At 35.1% G+C, this 20,373-nt stretch overlaps 1 long non-coding RNA gene across 2 annotated transcripts; it reads right to left on the bottom strand.

The window, feature by feature from the left end:
- Positions 1-11,841: 11,841 nt before the first annotated feature.
- Positions 11,842-18,497, bottom strand: LOC148621230 (uncharacterized). 2 transcript variants are annotated; one of them, XR_015921121.1, is made up of 4 exons: positions 18,073-18,497; positions 16,272-16,634; positions 14,149-14,246; positions 11,842-12,080 (listed from the first exon to the last, which is right to left on the bottom strand). It is a non-coding gene; the product is annotated as an uncharacterized LOC148621230 (long non-coding RNA). The 2 variants fall into 2 exon arrangements; XR_015921122.1 differs by lacking the exon at positions 16,272-16,634 and having other exon boundaries at positions 18,073-18,484.
- Positions 18,498-20,373: the final 1,876 nt, after the last annotated feature.

Here is a 20,373-nt window from a genome sequence, read left to right as displayed (position 1 = left end):
ACAATTCTGAATGAAAAGTCATCACGTTTGTCGTAAAGTTTGGTCAATAGTTTTCCTATACCATCGATTTCTAATTGTAGGTCAAGATATGAGGCTGACTTCACAGTGTCTGTAGTATCCTTTATCTCAAGTTATTTTGGGTAGATGCGATGTATCAAATCCCCGAAATTAGGATTGTTTAAAGATAATAGGTTGAGTGACACATTTCCAAATGTAGCTGACGAGTCGAACACGCAGCGGATTTTACCAACTTGTCTCCTTTGGAACACACCAATTTCCGTTTTTGTCCTTTTGCATTTCCTTGTCCATAATGTCTAGAAATAATTTTTCCTCAACCGACTTTGCAAGCTTGTCGTCGTCTACCGTTCGATCAAAAACGTTCGCCCCTATTGGCATTTCATGATAGTCGTAATTGTCTGTTTCATTCTAAAGCGATAAAATTTTACCAATCTTAGAGTATTTGAACATGGCTTAAGCAAAGATGGACGATGTATGTATGTTTTATACGACTTAACACTATCATCGACGTGCCTTTTTCCTATGCAGACATCTCCTATGATAACCCATCCAAAGTTGACCCGTTGAGCATAGGGTGCTGTAGGAGGTCCAGTGAGTTGTTCCAGAACATGGTGAGCCTTACGAAGATCGCGTCCGATCAAAAGAAGTATTTCGGCATCCTTGTCGAGCGACCGAAACTCCCTTGAAATGTCCTTTAAGTGATCATGAAACAAAGGTATGTCTGGAGTAGGTATTTCCTTGCGATTGTTTGGCTTCTCATCGCACTCTATGATTGTAGGTAGATCCATCTTTGAAGTTCCATCCAAAGATTCGACAGAGAGTCCTGCGAGTCGACGACCACTACGTATAGTCTTTCCTGAGCATGTACCTAGAGTATAGTGTTCAGGTTTACAGTTGATATCAAAGGTATCTTTTCTCCCTAGTGAGCGATTGCTTTGTTCATCGAGGATCATGTAGGCCTTGAGACGTTTTGATGGATTGTCCTTATGTGTCACATATGCCGGAAGTTTCTTTGTACACGATTTTCCGGTGAAATTCTCCTTTACAAATGTCCATACATGCAATCTGAACTATAGTCTCTTGAAGGGGCCTCCCGCCTTGAGATTGAGGAGTCCGTGAATTTCGAACATTGTCATTATGCATAAGTGTGTCGTGATTCGTGTTGTTACCCTTGGAACATCCTTGCTGAGATGATCATTGGAATTAAGACACTTGAAGCATATTCCATTGTCCTTTAAAAGTTTCAGTTTGTCTGTAATTGATATTCCCTTAAATTTAACACAATGCCAGAGTGTGTGATCCATCTTATGAATGGCACACTTAAGCTTTGGCTTTTCTATCGACCGTTTCTCTATATCCTCTTGGCGGACGTTTGTTTTGTGCACGTGAAATCTAAAGTTAGTTTTGTCACTCTTCTGTTTGTCACTCTTGTAACGAGACTGACTGTGATGTAACAACTGTGTTATGTTGATCACTCTCAAAGTTGAAACCTGGGTCACTGTAAACACTAGCTCGATCAGCTGTAAAATCCACAAAGTACGAAAATGGAGGATATGCAACACTGTATGATCTCTTGTAAGACGTAGCTTTATCTCTCCAACTAGATTGTATTGCAGCAGGTAGTTTCGTAACAAGAGGATTAACACCAACTGAAGTATCGAAATAACTGAGTAACTGTCCATACATAGGATTGTCTTTGTACGATTGAATTCCACAAAGTAAGTTATGTAGATCATATATTCGCTTTCGATCCTTGAATGTGATTCTTGGGAATTTCTCTAGTATCGATTTCAAGGACATTTTGACCATTTCTGCACTCCCGAAACGTTGCTCTAACCGTTTCCAAGTTTTGTCAATGGCCGCGAAAGGATCATGAATATTCGACGCTCTAATTGACTGTGCAAATATTGAAGATTCTGGCCCGAGCCATTTGACGAGTAGTTCTGCCTCTTCATAAGGCGCGGTAGTTAGTTCCTTAAGAATAGTCTGAAAGCTTGATTTCCAGATGGCAAATGACTCCGGCTGACCATTGAATTTAATAAACCTTGATATGAGTAACTACTTCTTTAAGAGAAACTTTGAAAATTCGTTTATGTCAGAACTGTTAGGCACAGGAGATGCCACGTGACTTCTTGGGATGTTAGTACCTCAAATATTTTCTGCATGATTGTCTCGTGGAACATTGTCTCTTATAGAATATTGCAAATTTGTCGGTATGAACACATTGGCCTTTGGGTCCCATTTCACTTTTTTATCTGTGCAGATATTTTCACAACTTTTTGTTCTTCAACATATTTCTGAGTGCGTTGCACTGCATCATCCTTAGGAATGCCCTTTAAACTATGATTTGATTCTAAATCACTCGTTGAGCTAATTTCTTCCATAGTCACTTTGTACTCGGCGTATGCTACTGCAGCTTCTTTCTGCTTATTCAACAATTCTATGTCTGTTTGAATATTCACTTTTTTCAGGTCCATTTCGGCCTCAGCTCTTTTGAGTTGAGCTTCCATTGTCGCGAATTCTAGTGAAGTTTTCGCTGCTTCAGTTGTCATTTTCATTTCAAGCACGGTGTGAGTACTAGATTTTGCTGATGACCTAGACGATCTAGACGATGTCGTAGTCTTAGTTGATTTCACAGATTTTGCCTTTTCAAACTTATCAGTCTGTTTCAGAATTTCATTAAGAATAAAGTTCACGCGCTCTTCAGCGGTATTGTATCGGCTACTATGTTCCTGTAATTCTTTTATGCTTTCGTCACTGTTTTTCCTTGTAAGAAATTGTGCACAGTCCTCAGACATCACTCTGTATTTCAAAAACGAACTTTCAATTCGGATTTTTTCATAGTGACTGAATCAAAGGTTTAGTTATCCTCTGATCCATGCGATTCATTTCGTACTCCACATGGTTGACTACACGATTTAGTTTGTCTCTATATTTATCGACAGCACTGTCATCTTCCCTTTTGGTGTGGGGTTACGTATCCTAGATTCACGAGTCGTGGTCGTTTCCGGGTCGTCCTCATGACTACCATCAGACTTGTCCTTTTCGGATTCCTGTTTCATTACATCCATGGGTGCTGTATGAACTTCTTCACTGTACTGCCTTAATAAGACGCAATCAGTCTAAATCAATTTTATTGATGATTGTTACCAACAAAAAGCGGTGAAGAACTACAAAACAAAAATAAAATGCAAAATAGTACAATTCACATTAATAAACTTACATATATCAATCAAAATAACGAAAACCCTTAAATGGTGTTTGAATAAATCAAAAATAAATTCAATACATATAAAAAGAGTATTAAATATTATGTAGAACCATATTTATTCGATTTTACACAAAAAAACTATTTTTATTGATGACACGAATTGCTTTCCATACTTTGCTGATGACCGACGAAAAGAACATACAAAATACAATAAAGGGTAAGTATAGGCCAGGTAAGTATCGAATTCACCGGGAAACAGTAGTCGTACTTATCTTGAATAAAATAATATAATAATTATATTAATAAACGCCGGGCTGACCTTACCTGGAAGCTTTACTAATTTACAAAATGAATATGGTAAGGATTATATCCGGGTTTGAATGATTGGATATTCCCGCGAGAAAATACGATATCGTAACTTCGAAGTTTCAAAGGCGGCGAATTCAAATTGAAGGTTAAAGTTAACGAGGTAAGTTTTTGTCTATTCTTTATACCTATGTAAGATACTATTGATAAATATATATTGAATTGGGTCTCATATATATTCAAGATACTTTTTGGGGACGTTTTGAATGTAAAACACTTATAATATAGACAATTTTAATGAAAAAAAGGACTGGTCGAACACCCACTAAGGTAGATTTTGGTGTAAGGGGAAATTCGATCGTGCTTTTGTTATTTCTGTAAATATGGAATTTGGGGTTTCAATAAAGTTTTGAAATGTCCATGTACATCGTTCTGGACGTAATACCTACAAACATAAACATCCTTAGTATCATAGATGTATTATTCAGTATCTCAACACATTCCATAGTATACAGTTCACGTCTATTCAAAATCCGACGTACCAAGGATTGAATATATACTGAGAGCATGTGCATACATCACTATTTTTGCATTTCTACACAAAATAATCAGTCTGCATTGTCTACATTTTATTACTTAAAATACTTTTTTTATGTATGAGATATTGACAGCAATATATACCTATATTACCCATAGTAACATTCTGTCAAAAAAAAAATAACGAAAGTTATCATGATGTTTGAACAGAGATAACTTTTTGAACTTTTACTTTACTGTAATTTTTTCACAGCCATCAACATGAACATAGTTAAAATTTTACATGGTCGAGAAATAACTGGTCGTCAGCGGGAATGTGAATGGAAAGCTAGAACATTACTATCTGAATTATACCAGGAAGAATGGATATTTTGTCATAGAGATGTGGATACCTTGTTTGATTTACTTCTGAACATGATCGAAACAGTATCGTGTGCTACAGCTGTAATAAAGTTGATAGGGGACAAAAAAAGAAGACGAAAATCAGAGTATCGTGTTCGTAGCCACAGAACTTTGTTGGATACACTGTTCAGGAGAATATAAAGACGATTTATTGTATTTGACTGATAACATCAACATGTGTTCTCATTAAACTTATTAAATATTTTTGAAACAATTAGATATGAGTTTTGTTTTCTTTTCAGAATGAATCGAAAAAGCAAAAAAATAATTACATGAAATACAGCAAGGAAAGATTAAGTGATGCAGTAAAATCGGTAAAGGATGGGGTGTACAGCTATAGAAAAGCTAGTGAGGTCTTTGGCATCCCAAAAACTACAATAATTGAATATGCCACAGGCCGAGGAGATGAAACCAAAAAGTCGAAAAGACGACCAGCAATACCGATAGAAATCGAGGATACGGTAGCAAAGAAGGTAGTTGATACCACGGACAAAGGCTTTGGAATAACAAAAAAAAAAAACAACTTCTTGTAAAAGTAAGACAAGTTGCCTAGAAAGTACACATCAACACACCATTTAAGAATGGCATCCCTGGAAATGATTGATGGAGGGGCTTTACAACTCTCCATCTCGAAATAACTATTTGGAAACCGGAGAATCTGAGCAATGGAAGATCCAAAATGATGAACAGGATGAAGGCCCAATACTACTTCTCCGAGTTAGAGAAACAATACCGAGAGAATCCGTCGTTGTCTGCAAACACCATATGGAATATGCATAAACCTAACAAAGGATTTGAACATAATCCTGCAAATGTAGTTGCACGAAAAGGGTCGAGGAATGTACCGGGAAGAACATCCGATTCCAGAGAGAGCATCACGGTTCTGGCAACTATAAACGCAGCCGGAAGTGCTATGCCACCGTTTTGTTTCGTGAAAGGGAAAACATCTAGATGTCTGCAGTCATTCTGTACAATAGATGCTTCGGAGGGTACGGTGTGGACTTACCAGGAAAAGGCTTGGACGAACGACGTACTTTGCGAGAAATGGTTTAATCAGGTTTTCTTGCCGAATTGTGGTACTGAAAGGCCACAGTTGCTTGTATTGGATTCACATAGGTCACATGATGTATTGGACTTACTTGAAACCACCCAGCGTGAAAGATTTATAATCATTTCTTTACCTCCTCATTGTACACATCATTTCCAAATCTTATGATCGGGCATGCACTGATCATGAGTTCCTATCCACCCATCCTGATAACAAGGTCAGCAAGCAAACTTGGCCTAGAATCCTCAGGACCGCATGGGAAGAAACATTCAAACCGGGTCAAATCAAGCCTCAAGACAACAGGGATATTCCCTTACAACCCAAAGATTATCCCCGATTCAGCTTATTCACCGTCTGATGCTTTCGACGTGAACCTGGAAAACCAGGAGGTAGAACCTGTCATTAGCTCGCCGCTATCCGCAGCAGCTACACCTAGTTCTCCGATCTCAACAGTATCAATTCCCGTTAGCTGCCCAGTGGGTACAGTCTTTGAGCTGTCACCAAGACAAACTGTAATCCAGGATCCGTTTATGCCTTCATTATCTCTAAATAACACTTTTGATGAAATAGCGGCCAACGAACCTGTCACGACGACTCCGGAAAATTCACAGCTTGACTGATCAGACTTGAATCAAGGTATTCCTTCACAAGGTGACGTGCAATTGTTGCTCATGGCTTTAAAATAATACCGTCTTGTCGGAAGTGTCAGAGTCTGAAATGAACATACAAGTATCTACAGATGTGTCGATCTGGAATGATGATATTGAAAATTTTTTTAGTATTCCTAAACCAGTGGCTCCCAGGAAAACAAACAAGCGAGCTCCGACAAGCCACTGTCTACTTACAAGTCAAGAGGTAATAGACGAGAAAAGAAAAATGAAGGAGAAAAAAGAAAAAAAAACTTTAACAACTAAAACTACAAAGAAAGTTAGTCCGTGAGCAAAAAATGGCAAACAAAAAACGTAAAACAAACAAATCGTAACTGTTTCTTGTATAGAATCACAGTAAATAGGAATTGATAGAGACTTGCCTAATTGTACTAATCTGTTCTGTTTATTATTACAATTATTCACAAGGTCAGAAAAAATATCGAATGTACAAGTAACTGCATGTACAAACATATAAAATATTCATGTTAGCAAATACGTCTCCTCAATATGAATTCAAAACACTTACCTGAGAATATGAGGTTTTTTGTAGATTCTTTAATTACATACTCTTGAAATAATACCTTTTGAACATCTTCATAGCATTTTGCCAAAGTAGATTAAGGCGACCAAAATTGTACCTTCAGACAAAATAGAAAGTCCAGGGACAATTACAAAATCCGGAAAACAAACATACACACACACTAACAACATGAAGCAACACAGTTATAACACACAAAAACAAAAAAGGTATGTATAAACTCACACAGTTGACAGCTTTTGGGGTGAGGAAGAACCCTATTGATTTTGAGGTCAGTAGGTCAAAGGGCAAGGTCACAACGACTTTGTGAATTCTACGCGGCGGGGACTTGAAGCTATTTCTTCTTTAATATAGAAAAGAAATCCAAGATATTAAAAATACCACGATGTTATATATATGATTGACTGTAAATTTGTTATACAATACATGCCTATTTTGAGAAGTAAGATTTTTGTCATCAGCTGTATTAAACTCTAAATAAGATGAAAGTAGGAAAACCAAATTATAATAGAAGAAGCTTATTCGAAAAATGATGCCAAAGCCATATAATCAAAGACCACACAAATTTTATAACTTGATTTTACATGCAGAGGCTAAATACACTTTCTAGATTATGATCCTGTCTTTAGTTGAAAATATAACACCCTACAATTAATGGGAGTAGCAAGAGAACATCAGGAGATACAAGAAATCAACTCTGCATGGCTTTGTTTCTTTCAAATATGCTACTAAGGTAAAGAGTTCAACTCCTCAAACCAGAGAGTATATTATATCAGTATCGGTCGAATTTACCCTATACCAGGTCGAACTTCCCCCATATACGATAACATCTTTGAACTCAGAGGCAAAAGATAAGTAATACGAAGAGAAGAAATAAACTGATTACCGTGCCATTACAATTGTAATATGGTAACCAGTAACGGCAAAGTCAAGGTTAACTACCGGTCGAACTTCGACCAAGTTCTCCTAGTAATCTTTATGTCTGTTTCAGTTGTTCAGTCTTAACACCATAAAATAGAGTTTAGAAATTTAAGAGATGAATATTTTTTCGAAATAGTATACTTGAAAACCACAAATAAACTTGACACTCAAACAATAACATTACATTGGAGACCAACAATATTTTTTAGAAATTTTATTAGAAAAGGTGAAAAATGTGTTTAATTACCTGGCTCGATATTTTACATATATCCTTTAAAAATTTTGTTCATCTTTTCAATAAACTTGAAATGTACTTAAATATAACAAAGAACATCTTTCATTCTTAGAAAATGCATTATGCGAAAAATCAACAGCATGTATGAACGGATATTGTTGCTGCGCATGAGCCAATGTGGAAAGCACTATTTACTATCTGCCCCATGGGAAACCACCTACATGTGTAGAAAGATAAATTTATTTCGATTAAATATCAACATACAATACATGTACATATACAATACAATAAAAAACAATACATCACTAGTGAATGCATGACACTTAAAAGTACAATGACACAGATTGTGTTAAAAATCAAATATTGACCCATAGTTGATATTTAACCAAGGATATCCCATGAAAGCCCTTAGGCTTATTTCCAACGGGGTCCCCAGATGAAAACAATAACTTATATGTTAAAAAATAATGATGAGCAACAACCGGCTCAAGACTTAGGCAGTGCCAATAACTAATCTGGTTTTACCAGATATATAAAATCTAAAATTATATTATAATTTACTACATAGTAAAAATATCAAGAAAAGTTTGCTTCAAAAGAAAAAAAATACCTTAGATTTAAATGCATGTGAGCTTTTGATTTTTTTAAGATCAGATGGGAGACCATTCCTATCTTTAATGGCATTATAATAAAAAGTATTTGCCGATTGTCAATTCACAGATGGTACATAAAAATTAAATTCATTTTGTCTATTGTTACAAGAGGTAACATCTCTTGTTTTTACAAAATTAGTTCTTTTATAGTGAGGGCATTTGTTAAAAAATATTTTATGAGCGTGGTTCAGTCTCATTTGTCGAACTCTATTGCTGACATTTAAAAATACAACACTGTCAAATACATTCAAATACATTATAATCAACTCTATGTCTATAATCCAAGCCTCTTATAAATTTTATAATTTTATTTTGCATAATTTGTAGCTTGTTTTGTAAAGTTTTGTTGACATTATTAAACCATGCTGAACAAGCGCAGTCAAAATGGCATTGTATTGTCATATAAAGTGTTTTTCTTGAATGTTCAGACAAGCACTTTGCATTTCTATATACAAATTTCAATCTTGCTTTTTTGTTTTGCTTTTTGCAACATACTATTTACTATAATGTCACCAGACAAGAACTGGTCAATTTGTAGGCTTAAATATTTAACACTATTTTGAGATAAAGTAGTGTGATTATTACATGTATTACTGAACTCTTTAATTTTTTTCTAGATCATGGTGCTGGATTTTGCTTTCTATTTCAATACTTTTGGTTTTATGTACTTCTTGTACACAATAAGTTTTTTTTTATTTAGATCTTTCATGGTGTTCGATTCTTATATGCAGCTGATGCGAATAAATTTTAAGAATTGGTTTTTATATGTTATGAAATTTGTAATACTGCGAATCTCGATAAATAACACATGATATAACACGTGGTAAGACAAGTCTGACTACTTGGTTGATGGGTAACCTCGGAGACTTATTTGTGCACAAGCAGTGGCATCGACCAAGTGGACAGTAAATGTTAAAGTATACCATTCATATTAATGTTACAAATTTTTAACAGCAGCATAAAAGACTTAATGTTTCTTTCTTGGAACGGAATGTTTGCTTACGCATTTCCCCTGTTCAGGTTTCTCTCCCAAGTTCTTCAAAAGATCAGCCGAGAGTCTTTTCGGATCACATTTATTGCTCCAGCTTGGTCAAGACAAGCATGGTTCACAGATCTTCCGCAACTCTTGCGCAAACACACTCCTTTTTCCACTGCGACCAAATCCGTTGGCCCAGTTTAAAGGAAAAATTCTGCATCCTCCTCTGGAAAACCTGCAATGCATCTTCACGCATGGTTACTCTACGGGAAGGGCTTCATCAGAAACGCTTTTCTGAAGGAGTTTCAATACACAACTCTAAGGCTATCAGACAGTTTTCCGGGACTGTCTATGATGATAAGTGGTCCATCTCCAATCAATGTCTCTGTACACCAATTAGCAGATTTTCTAGTTTTTTTCTTTTTGAAGAAAAGAATCTGGTTCCACCACCCACCATTAAGGGTTATTAAGGATTATAAATCTGCTATCTGTAGAACTCTCATTATATTCGGTTGACCTGATTTCTCTTACAATGATCATTTAAGTTATTTGTTTAGAAATTTTGATCTTAACAAGAACGTATTTCACAGTGAAATCTAGGTTTGATTCTGTCTGTTCTAAAACTTACACCATTTAAACCTGCATCCTAGGTCGATCTCAAATTTGTTACCTGAACATGTTGTTTCCTGTTAGCCTAATCCTCGGGTAGAAGGAGAAAGAGTACCAAGGTTATTGCGGTAATGAAAAGAATGTAGTCCAGGGACAAAGACCCAACATGAAAAGCAGACATACACAACATGAACACAAAGCAACTAAAATCATGCACATAAAGCAACAAAAGCAAATGAGCAACTCGGACTCCACTAAAAACTTGGAGAATGGACCAGGTGCACCGGTAGGTTAAGCGTCTTCTGCTTTTCTAGAAACATCCACCTGCATAAAAAGTCAAGTCCAGGGTAGACGAAAGAGAAAAGGAAATTACAATGTATAAGAAGTGAGGTACAATTTTTATTCTACTATAGAAGCCTGTTTACGTTTACAGATATCAATCCTCTATTACTTTGTTTCATGGAACAGATCCCCCTCCCCTTTTCGGTAAAAATCAGCTTCCTAGCAAAGGTTCTGAACTTTTTGTTATTTTAGTGCTTCCCTCTGATACACCTTGTTTCTGATCTAATTCGTACTGTAAGGGTGCTTGATATCTATAGTAAGAGAACCCAGTATAAACGTCTAGCTTCTATATGTAATTCTAGATTGTTTGTGCCTATCAAGAATATGGTATTCAGAATATTTTAGCAAAATCTATTTCTATGTGGCTTATTAACACCGTTCGTTTAGCTAATGAAGTGTCTGATAATCATAATTTGTCACCGAATTTTGTGTAAGCGCATTAAGTTAAAGCTTTATCTTCTTTTTGTTCTCTGTTTAATTTCGCTTCAATCTCAGGTATTTCATCTACAGACTTTTGGCATTGTCAGAATTCTATTATTAATCATTACCTACGTTCTATTTCTACTCATGCTGACAGCCGCTACTCTTAATTGACCCATAAAAACTGCGCAGCGAATCAATTTTCCATCATCCTTTTCTAATTAAGTGATTCAGCTACATGTTTTATTCTGATATTCTCAGAATTTATAGTGATAGTCTATCTATATTGTTATAAATTAATCTGAGATAAATACTGTAATCTGATTGGTTAAAATAATTTTGTTATATTTCAATGGATACAAAAATATTGACATGCACTTTTTCAGTTAAATTCAGAGCTACTTTTCTCATATTTACAGATAAAACTATTTTTAAAATTAATTTATAAGAATTGGCTATGATAAAAATTTTGTCTATTAAGAAATTACATAAATTTTACATATGAATATTTTGTTTATTGCACTTCGCGCATTAAACAATATGCACATGGAAAAAATTATGTTATTTTTCAATAGACACAATTTTCATCATAGGCATTCTTAAAATATAATTTCTAATTTATATAGTAAAATTATTTTTTATTAAATAAATACTTACCAATGTAAATTATAGGTCCCAGTTTGCTTTTCCTCCCCTTCGTACCCTTAGTACTTTTTGGTGAAATGGAATGGTAGTTTGTAGGCATTTCCTGTCAAGTTTGACTGACAATATAGGTTTTTTTTAATGGTCTTCCTGGCGTTTAGCTGATCAGATTGACCATGTCAGAATTTATAGTGGTAAGTATTTAATAAATTTATTTCATAAAAAAATATTTTACTTGACAAATTTGAAATTTTAAAGGTTAGCGTGGAGGTGAATGTAAAGAACGCTTTTATATGGAATGGCATCTTTTACCAAGATGAACATATAAACAAATCTTGATAAGAGTTTTTATTACGGCTTTTCGCAAATGCAGGGGTAGCGTTGAGTGCATGTGTCGTCATTCCAGTAAGCATCCAAAGGGATCATGGTCATACAATCCCCATTCCCACGACTATTACTAGGTTCTCCCGGGCCCCAGAAAGTTTTCGTTATTTTTTGGCTAAAGTTGGAAGCCCATCGCCAATCCTTTTCTGTTACGTCGTCAACTCCGTCCAACCAATTCGGTCTAGTAGCTACAACGGAGAATTATAATCAAAATTGTTGTTGTTTTTAATGTTGCATATTGGCAATGATTGTTATACAATAATTACAGCTCTGTGCATGCGACGTCATTTTTTTATGAAACATGTAAAAAGATACTGACCGAGGCTTACGGCAGGGGTCGATATCTCTTTTATGTGTTCAATTAATCATGATATTGCATGCACCAATTAGTTATTACATTTCTCTGTGGAAATTCTAAGAATTTTCTACCACTGAATGAGTTTCTTTTCATTACGACGAAAAAAACTAATTCGGTACACATTAATTTGGTCGAGTCAAGTATAACCATATTTAGTATGCATTTGGTTTTGTTAATGTCTTTTTTTAAGTGAGCAAATTTAGGCAAATACATTTACCTAAATATATTTGGCCAACTAACATTCACACCGATAATGTTGCTACATGAAACGCTTTTATCGTGGATAAACAGCTGACCACAGACGTGCAATATCACTTGTAATCAAAATGAAAAGCGTGCAATTTCACAAAATATGGTTGTATCAGAAATACATTGTTTAAGTGGAAACTACAAAATACGAAAGTAATGAAAACAAATATTAGGTTAACAATAGTTCAGTTCACAGAAGAAAGGTGCAGTGAAGCATTATTTTTTAAACATATAAACAAAAAGTAACAAAACAAGTTGGATGTACGTGACATTATTCGAAGGTCAAAATTAACCAAATTGTCCTAATCGACATTGTAAATGAATTTGAGTTTTTAGTTTTAATTGTAAATTATTGTTCTATTTGTAAATGCATTTTGTAACATTTAAAAATATGCTAAAAGGTACCCAGCCCTTAAAAGAGCAAATAGACATTGTAAAATATTGGAAAGGCACTGGAAATAAAGGACCACTCTTTCCCATAATAAATAACAAGTAGAGCTAGTATAAGTAAACACTTTATTGAAACCTGTAATATATATTTTCAACGTGGCTGTTTTTTAAAAGTAAAATAGAACTTGACTGTCTTAAGCGAACTATAAAAAAAGGTATTGGAAACCTGCGTAAACCAGTGAAATATCTAACGATGAACTTCTTAAACAATTTTTATATATTTTGAAACTGTACAAACAAAAACTGCCTTAAGGTAGTAGACCTAGGGTAAAGGACACAGCTCTTACAAATCATTGCCAGCACTCCACAGTATTGTAGAACTGCCTAATTTTGGGCTTTTAATCTGATGCTTTATAACATTTATCACTTTAAAAAATTGTCAAGCATCTGTAAATCTATATATCTAGAAATAGCTCAAGCCAAGGCCTTTAGGATGCAGCAAAAATGTTCTGGAAAAAAATTACCCACAGCAAATAGGGTTACCATAGAAATTATGCAAAAATATGCGAAAATTTGTTCATAAAAGCAGGTTTAAAAATATCAAATTTCCCGCAAAATATCTTAAAGTTTTATTTCATCCCCTGAAACTGTCCAAACTTTTTCCTTCAAAAACCACATCCTCATATGGGCATCGCCGGTTAGATTTTGAGCTATTTCACTTTGTAATCCACTTATTAAATTTAGCATGGTAAAAAAATGACTTACTTTCACTTTCACAATGAAGTCAAATTGTCATTGAAAAAAAGCCCCTTCAACATTGAAAATATATAAAACATTTCAAAATACTTTGAAAAGTCCCCTTTTTCAGAACCTGTTTTATCAACAATAGATTCTTCATTTTTAATCACTATAACAACCACCGGTTTCCATTGAAGTCATTTTTCATCCCTTTTCATCCAAAAGTGCGAAACTAAACTAAACTGTGGAGTGCTGGCATTGGAACGTCTGTATTCTCCATTTCATACCAACATCATGTAAGCATCAAAGTAACCTGGACTGATATCATTCTGTTTCAAGGGAAACTTGAAAGACTTTGATGAAATTGCATATGATACGAACATATCACTGATTTGAAGTGTTATGTCCCTTACCCCAGGTCTACCTCCATAATTGAACATAATTATATTCTTAATCAATAGAAATTCAGTTTAAACAGGTTTCATTGTGGTAGCTTTTTAATCATTGAAAAGTGCATGTACCTTTGATATGTTTAAGTTGATTACTTAAAAATACATTGTACGTTCTCTTCTAAGGATTCTACTCTTGCCAAGTGTGAATGTTGAGAGCGACAGAAATGCTGAAATTGTAAAATAAAATATTCCGGATGTACAGAAGAACAAATAAGCTTGGTAATGTCTTAGTTTGATTTGTTAACATTTTATCTCCCAAAATAAATGTCATGTAATTGTAAGTTAAATGAATATAGGTGGTAGTGGGGTGATTGCATTGATGTTTGGAATATTACATTTTTATACCGGGTTGTTTTCCATTCTCTTGTGATGTCGAGTGAATGGATAAATCTCTTGTTATTAATGCAAGTGTCCTTTTATTGTAAAACAAAGAAACCTTGTTTCCTTATGTCCTTTAACATGTTTAAAACGAGGCTTATAAATCATGTTAGTAGCGACGACGTCTAAATGTGTTGCCACTATTTATTACACTATAAATTAATTTGAGATAAATACTGTAATCTGATTGGTTAAAATAATTGTGTTATACATGTATCTCAATAGATAAAAAAAAACAGGCCCCTATTCAGTTAAAATCAGAGCTACTTTTCTCATGTTTAAAGATAAAAATGTGTTTTAAAATTAATTTATAAGAATTGGCTATGATAAAAATTTTGTCTATAACATACATTTTCTACGTGCATATTTTGTTTATTTCATTTAAAAACTACTATTCAAAACATTTTCCTGAAATGTCAAAATATAAAAAAAATCTATGACGGTTTAGGAAAAGCAGCTTCTATAAAGAACATGGAAGGATAAAGGGATAGAAATATTTCCTTTAAACCCAACATGTTTTGGTTGTTAATTGGGGTCGGATAACGAGCAAGTTTGTAGATCTAGTTTATAACACTAAAATGGTTTATTGTTTCAGATTAAAAAAAAATCAGCAACGTGTCATGGTTTTCCTTTCCTCTTCCGTCTAATATAACCCAGATTTGACTTTTTATGAGCAACTGGGTGGGTTTTTCTAGAAAAGCAGAGGATGCTTACCCAATCAGTGCACCTGGTCCATGCTCCAAGTTTAGTTTGGTTTATTTACTTGTTGCTTTTTACGTATTATCTTGGTCATTTTATGTTTTTTGTTGTATCTGTCTGTTTTCCATGTCTGGTCTTTATCCCTGGATTACATTCTTTTGATTTCCGTTAAAAACCTTGGTTCCCTTGATTACTCTAGTACAACATGACGTAAGTATTTATGTGGTTAACTTCAATATCCTCAATCTTTGACTTAAACTAAATGTGGTTCTCTTACAAATGCCACTTCAATAGATACCAGTACACGTTTCATAATTCCAAAATTCGTTGGTTTATCAAACTTTTTTGTCGAGAAGGTACTTAAATTTATTGTCTTTATTTTAAAAAAAAGCACCTACCGACATTTCATTTTAGCAACAATGATAATGGTCAGTCATTTTTAATATTTCTTTTACCTCAGCCGCCCACCAAGTTAACGGTTGATCATGGAAAAGGTAACACGACTGAGTTCCACTAACCCATCCTACCGGACATTGTAAACAAACACATCCAGCTGAAACTTGATTAGTTAGGGGTACTCTGTTCTATCATTTTGTGGCCATTTATGTAGCATTGTTTTACCCCAAGAGATAGCAAAGGTTTAAACAGTGACATAAATGACCAGCCCGTAATAAAACCAATAATAAATTTTCGAAATGTATTAAGTTTCTAATAGGACTAGTTTCTGCATATTTTTAAATAGACACAGCCTATGTGTTGCATATTGGTTTGGTCTGAATTTTTAAGAACCATTCTATTAAAAAAATCAGGCAATGGGTGGCACATCATAATTCCCAATTTGATGGTAATATATGAGGTTATTAGGTATAAATACTTGGTTAATACAATAAAATCTATAATTTTCCCTTCATGTGCCATACATTTAATACATTCTGTCCGTTTCCTAGAGAAATAATTAGATATAATACACCGAGCGCTGGCATGCATATTGGAAGAGTAATCAAGGGAACCAAGGTTCAAGTGGTAATCAAAAAAATGTTATCCAGGAACAAAGACCATAAATGGGAAACAGACATTCACAACAGAGAACATAAAGTAACTAAAATAATACATACAAAGTAGCAAAAGCAAATGGGCAACTCCGACTCCACTAAAAACTGGGAACATGGACCAGGTACACCGGTAGGATAAACGTCATCGGCTTGTCTAGAAACGCCCGCCGAGTGGCTCATAAAAAGGAAATGATGCTCTCGTATTACATCCAATGTTTATTATCATAGGTAGATGTAGAAAATAATAACAGTGATAAGAAATATACTGCCAGTACATTCTCAAAAGAAGCGATATTGGATAACCATAAATCTGTGCTATCTTCTTTTGGTCTCTCTACCAAAGATGATGATTGTGATTTATTGTCTATGTACTGGATTTCTAACAAGTCCAAAAGAATCTATACAAACATCGTTACATAACTGGATCTGCAAAATATACCACAAAACCTCCGTCAAAACTTTTTATTTCTATACTCACAGCTGTTAAAGAGGAACTCATGTCACAACACAGCATTTGTTATTCCCGAAGTGGTATTAATTTAATGTGGATCCTAATAAACTGGAAAAATCTTTTGGGGACCATCAATTCAAGATTATTATCAGAATATGATAGCATTGAAACCTATGATGTGTTAACACTGCATATTTCTTTTTCTCATACTCAGTTAAAATCTAGACTCAAAAGCATAATATATCGCTGTTTCTCAAGGTAATTTGGAACCACTATACATAATTATATAGTTCTTGGTAGAGATTCTTCATACTTTGTTAAAAAAATAGTTCCAAAACATCTTCCAAATATACAGAAGATGTTTTCAACATGCTTGAATTTTTTTATCGACAATATTGTTGTTCAGTGTGGTGGACGCATTTTTCAACAAACGACCGGTATTCCAATATTCCTACACTCATATGAGGCTGACTTTATAGCTGATCTGATCCGAAAGAAAGAACATCGTTTATTTAGATCCATTAATTTTAGTTTCCGCAATAAACAACCCTAATTTCGAGGACTTGATACGTCACATCTACCCACAAAGAACTTGAGATAAGGATACTACAGACATTGTGAAGTCTGCCTCATATATTGACCTACGCTAAGAGATCAATGTAAAAGGAAAATTATGCACCAAACTTTACGACAAACGTAATGATTTTTCACTTAGCATTGTCAAACATCCTTTCATCTAGTGCAACATCCCTTCAGCAACTCTGTATGGAGTTTTCATATCACAACTCAAACGCTATTGCCGTAACTACCCAGACTTTTGTATCGCGCTTATACTCTTACATTTAGGCTTCTGTAACATGATTATGTTGCTTCAAGATTGAAGTCATCACAACAAAAGTTTTATGGTCGCCATCATAAACTCGTGGATCGTTGTTACGGTGTATCCATCTGCACCGTGAAAACTATTTGTTCATCGTGTTATATTTTTTCCATTTCTCTTTCGTCTACCCCGGACTTGACTTTTTATGAGCAACTTTGCGGGTGTTTCTTGAAATACAGAGGACGCTTACCCTACCGGTGCACCTGATGGAGTCCGAGTCGCGTATTATTGTAGTTGCTTAGTTTCTTTGACGTGTATGTCTGTATTCCTTGTTTGTCCCTGGATTACCTTCTGCTAAAATCTTGGTTCCCTTGATTATTCTCTCGCAAGATGATACAATTAATACAGTTTGGAAAATATTCTCCGATTTTCCTTTGATTATCCTTCTCTAATATCGAGTCACCATACTGACCGATTGACACAGTGAATTTAAATCTATTAGAATAGTATTAACCCGCTACATGACTGAAATAAAATTCCCCCGAGAACGTCTTTACCTACGATGTATTCATATTAGTTCGATTTAAACTTACCAATCAGTCCCAAAAACACAAATCCTTTCGGTAAGCTCATTTTAATGTGTCTTATCGTCTTGCAGTTTAAACATAGAACAGAACTATCAGATATTTGTACAAATATAGGTGTTTAATTTTATCCTGTATCCATTTGTGTATAACACATGCAAGAAGAATGGTGTATTTTCACTTTGATTTTGCATATGGTGATTCCAAAAGCCTTTTAAGCTCAGAAATAAAATTCCATTGCTAACAGGTCAGCTTTACTATTCGTAAGTAATATTTTCTGAAAGGTATAATGTTTAACATTTTTTTATCATTTCCCAGGTCGATATACAGAATCAAGAATTTGTTCAGTCTCCCCAGAAATGGTGTGGACTCGTCCATTCAAAATGTTCATGTCAAATATTGTGTACATTTTTCAGTTCGGCGTGCGAAACGACGAGATAACGCATTCAAGACCAAGAACCAGACGTCTATGACGGGTCATAATAAATGACCTTTATAGTGTCTACGATCTAATTCTAAAATATTGCAAGCATTCTCGCATGTAAAAAGATATCAAAAGGAACTTAACCGAAATAGGCCATAATTTAATAGATACACCAATATTACTAGAGTGCATCAGTAAGGAAACGAAGTGAAAATATTTTTTTCTTTCCATGCACTTCAAAAAGGTTAAACTCATCTAATAATACAGTTTTGGAAATCTTACCCTACTGATGCACCTGGTTCATGCACTGGATTTTTAATAGAGTTTGGGCAGGTCGTAAAGTGTCTATTTTTCCTGTCTTGTCGTTAGACTTTGTCCATATTCATTTGATTATCGTTCGAATCCTGGGTCCTTTAATTCGCTATGTATGCATGAGCTCTTGTAAAACATATTTTGAAATGATTTAAACCAATAGAATACACACGCGACCACACGAAGTCAGTAAAACAAAAAGTCTACACGAAGTCACACCCTATTAGAAGGAACAATTAATACTACATCCACATGCATTCCTGCGATTTGGGTTTACTTATACCCTTTTTAAAGGACTTATGCCATCATCTCAACAGGTGCCATTTACTCCAAAAACTTAACATATGTATACATTTATATGTGTCTAGAAGGCAGAACTAATGGTAGATTTGTAAATCATAATGACTCCACCCTGAAAAATGATCAACATCCTGTCAAGCGAATTTGATATTTTTTAGACTATTTTATATTTACTTTTTTGTTGTACAAGAGTAATCAAGGAAACAAAGGTTATACAACAGACATACACAACAAAGAACATAAAGTAATTACAATCATACATACAAGATAACAAAAGTAAATGAGCAACTCGGACTCCACTAAAAACTGGGAGCATGGACTAGGTGCACCGGTAGGGTAAGCGTCCTCTGCTTTTCTAGAAACACCCGCCGAGTTGCTCATAAAAAGTCAAGTCCGGGGTAGACAAACGAGGAAAAGAAAACTATGACCCGTTGAATAAATCAGTTTTCATGATGCTGATGGGTACACCATAACGATCCACGAGGTTATGATGACGACCATAAAACTTCTGTAGTGATGACTTCAATCTTGTAACAACATAACCCTGTTCTAGAAGTCCCCGTGCAGGTCCGGGTGTTAAAAGAATAGGCCTGCAGCAGCGCTAAGCTTGTCATATAAGGCGACTAAATAGTGCTCAGAAATCTTGCCGGGGGCTAGGCGCTCTGCCCCCAGAGCAACTGGGATTTGTGCCCCAGGTGGTGGAATGGGGTACCCCTGGCGTGTTACATGCTGGGGTTGTCAGGCTATAATACGGAAAACCTGACCGCAAACCATAGTGGTGCACCGTGTTGGGAAAGATGCCACGTTCCTCGCACGTTAAAGAACCCTGCTGTGGTATTCGATAGGAGTAGGAACCTTTGCGCTCCGCCACAGGAGGCTAAATTGCCCTACCTTACCCATCCCTCCCTTTTTCCAGTGGCAATCAAAATTTGTCGACCCTATTACCCTTGTGACTCATCCTTTTTTTTCATTTTATGTTCATTTTATCATCCATTTCATGTTCATTGTCTGAATATAGCTGAAATATTGCTGCTCGGACGTTAAACCCCAACAAACAAACAAAACTGTCCCAGAAGCCTATTTGTTAGAGTTCTAGCGCGATACAAAAAGTTTGCGTAGTTTCGGCAAGCTCTGGCATAAGGTATGAGTTGTGATATGAACACTCCATACGTAGAGCCGAAGGGATGTTGCCCAGATGAAAGGAAAGTTGACAATTCTGAATGAAAAGTCATCACGTTTGTCGTAAAGTTTGGTCAATAGTTTTCCTTTACCAC

This window comes from Perna viridis, chromosome 3, assembly GCF_037379345.1.
Source record: "Perna viridis isolate PV_CMFRI_1.1 ecotype Kerala chromosome 3, ASM3737934v1, whole genome shotgun sequence".
Classification (NCBI taxonomy): Eukaryota; Metazoa; Mollusca; class Bivalvia; order Mytilida; family Mytilidae; genus Perna; species Perna viridis.
The sequence above is the reverse complement of the archived record's forward strand: the minus strand, read 5'-3'. Positions and strand labels throughout refer to the sequence as shown.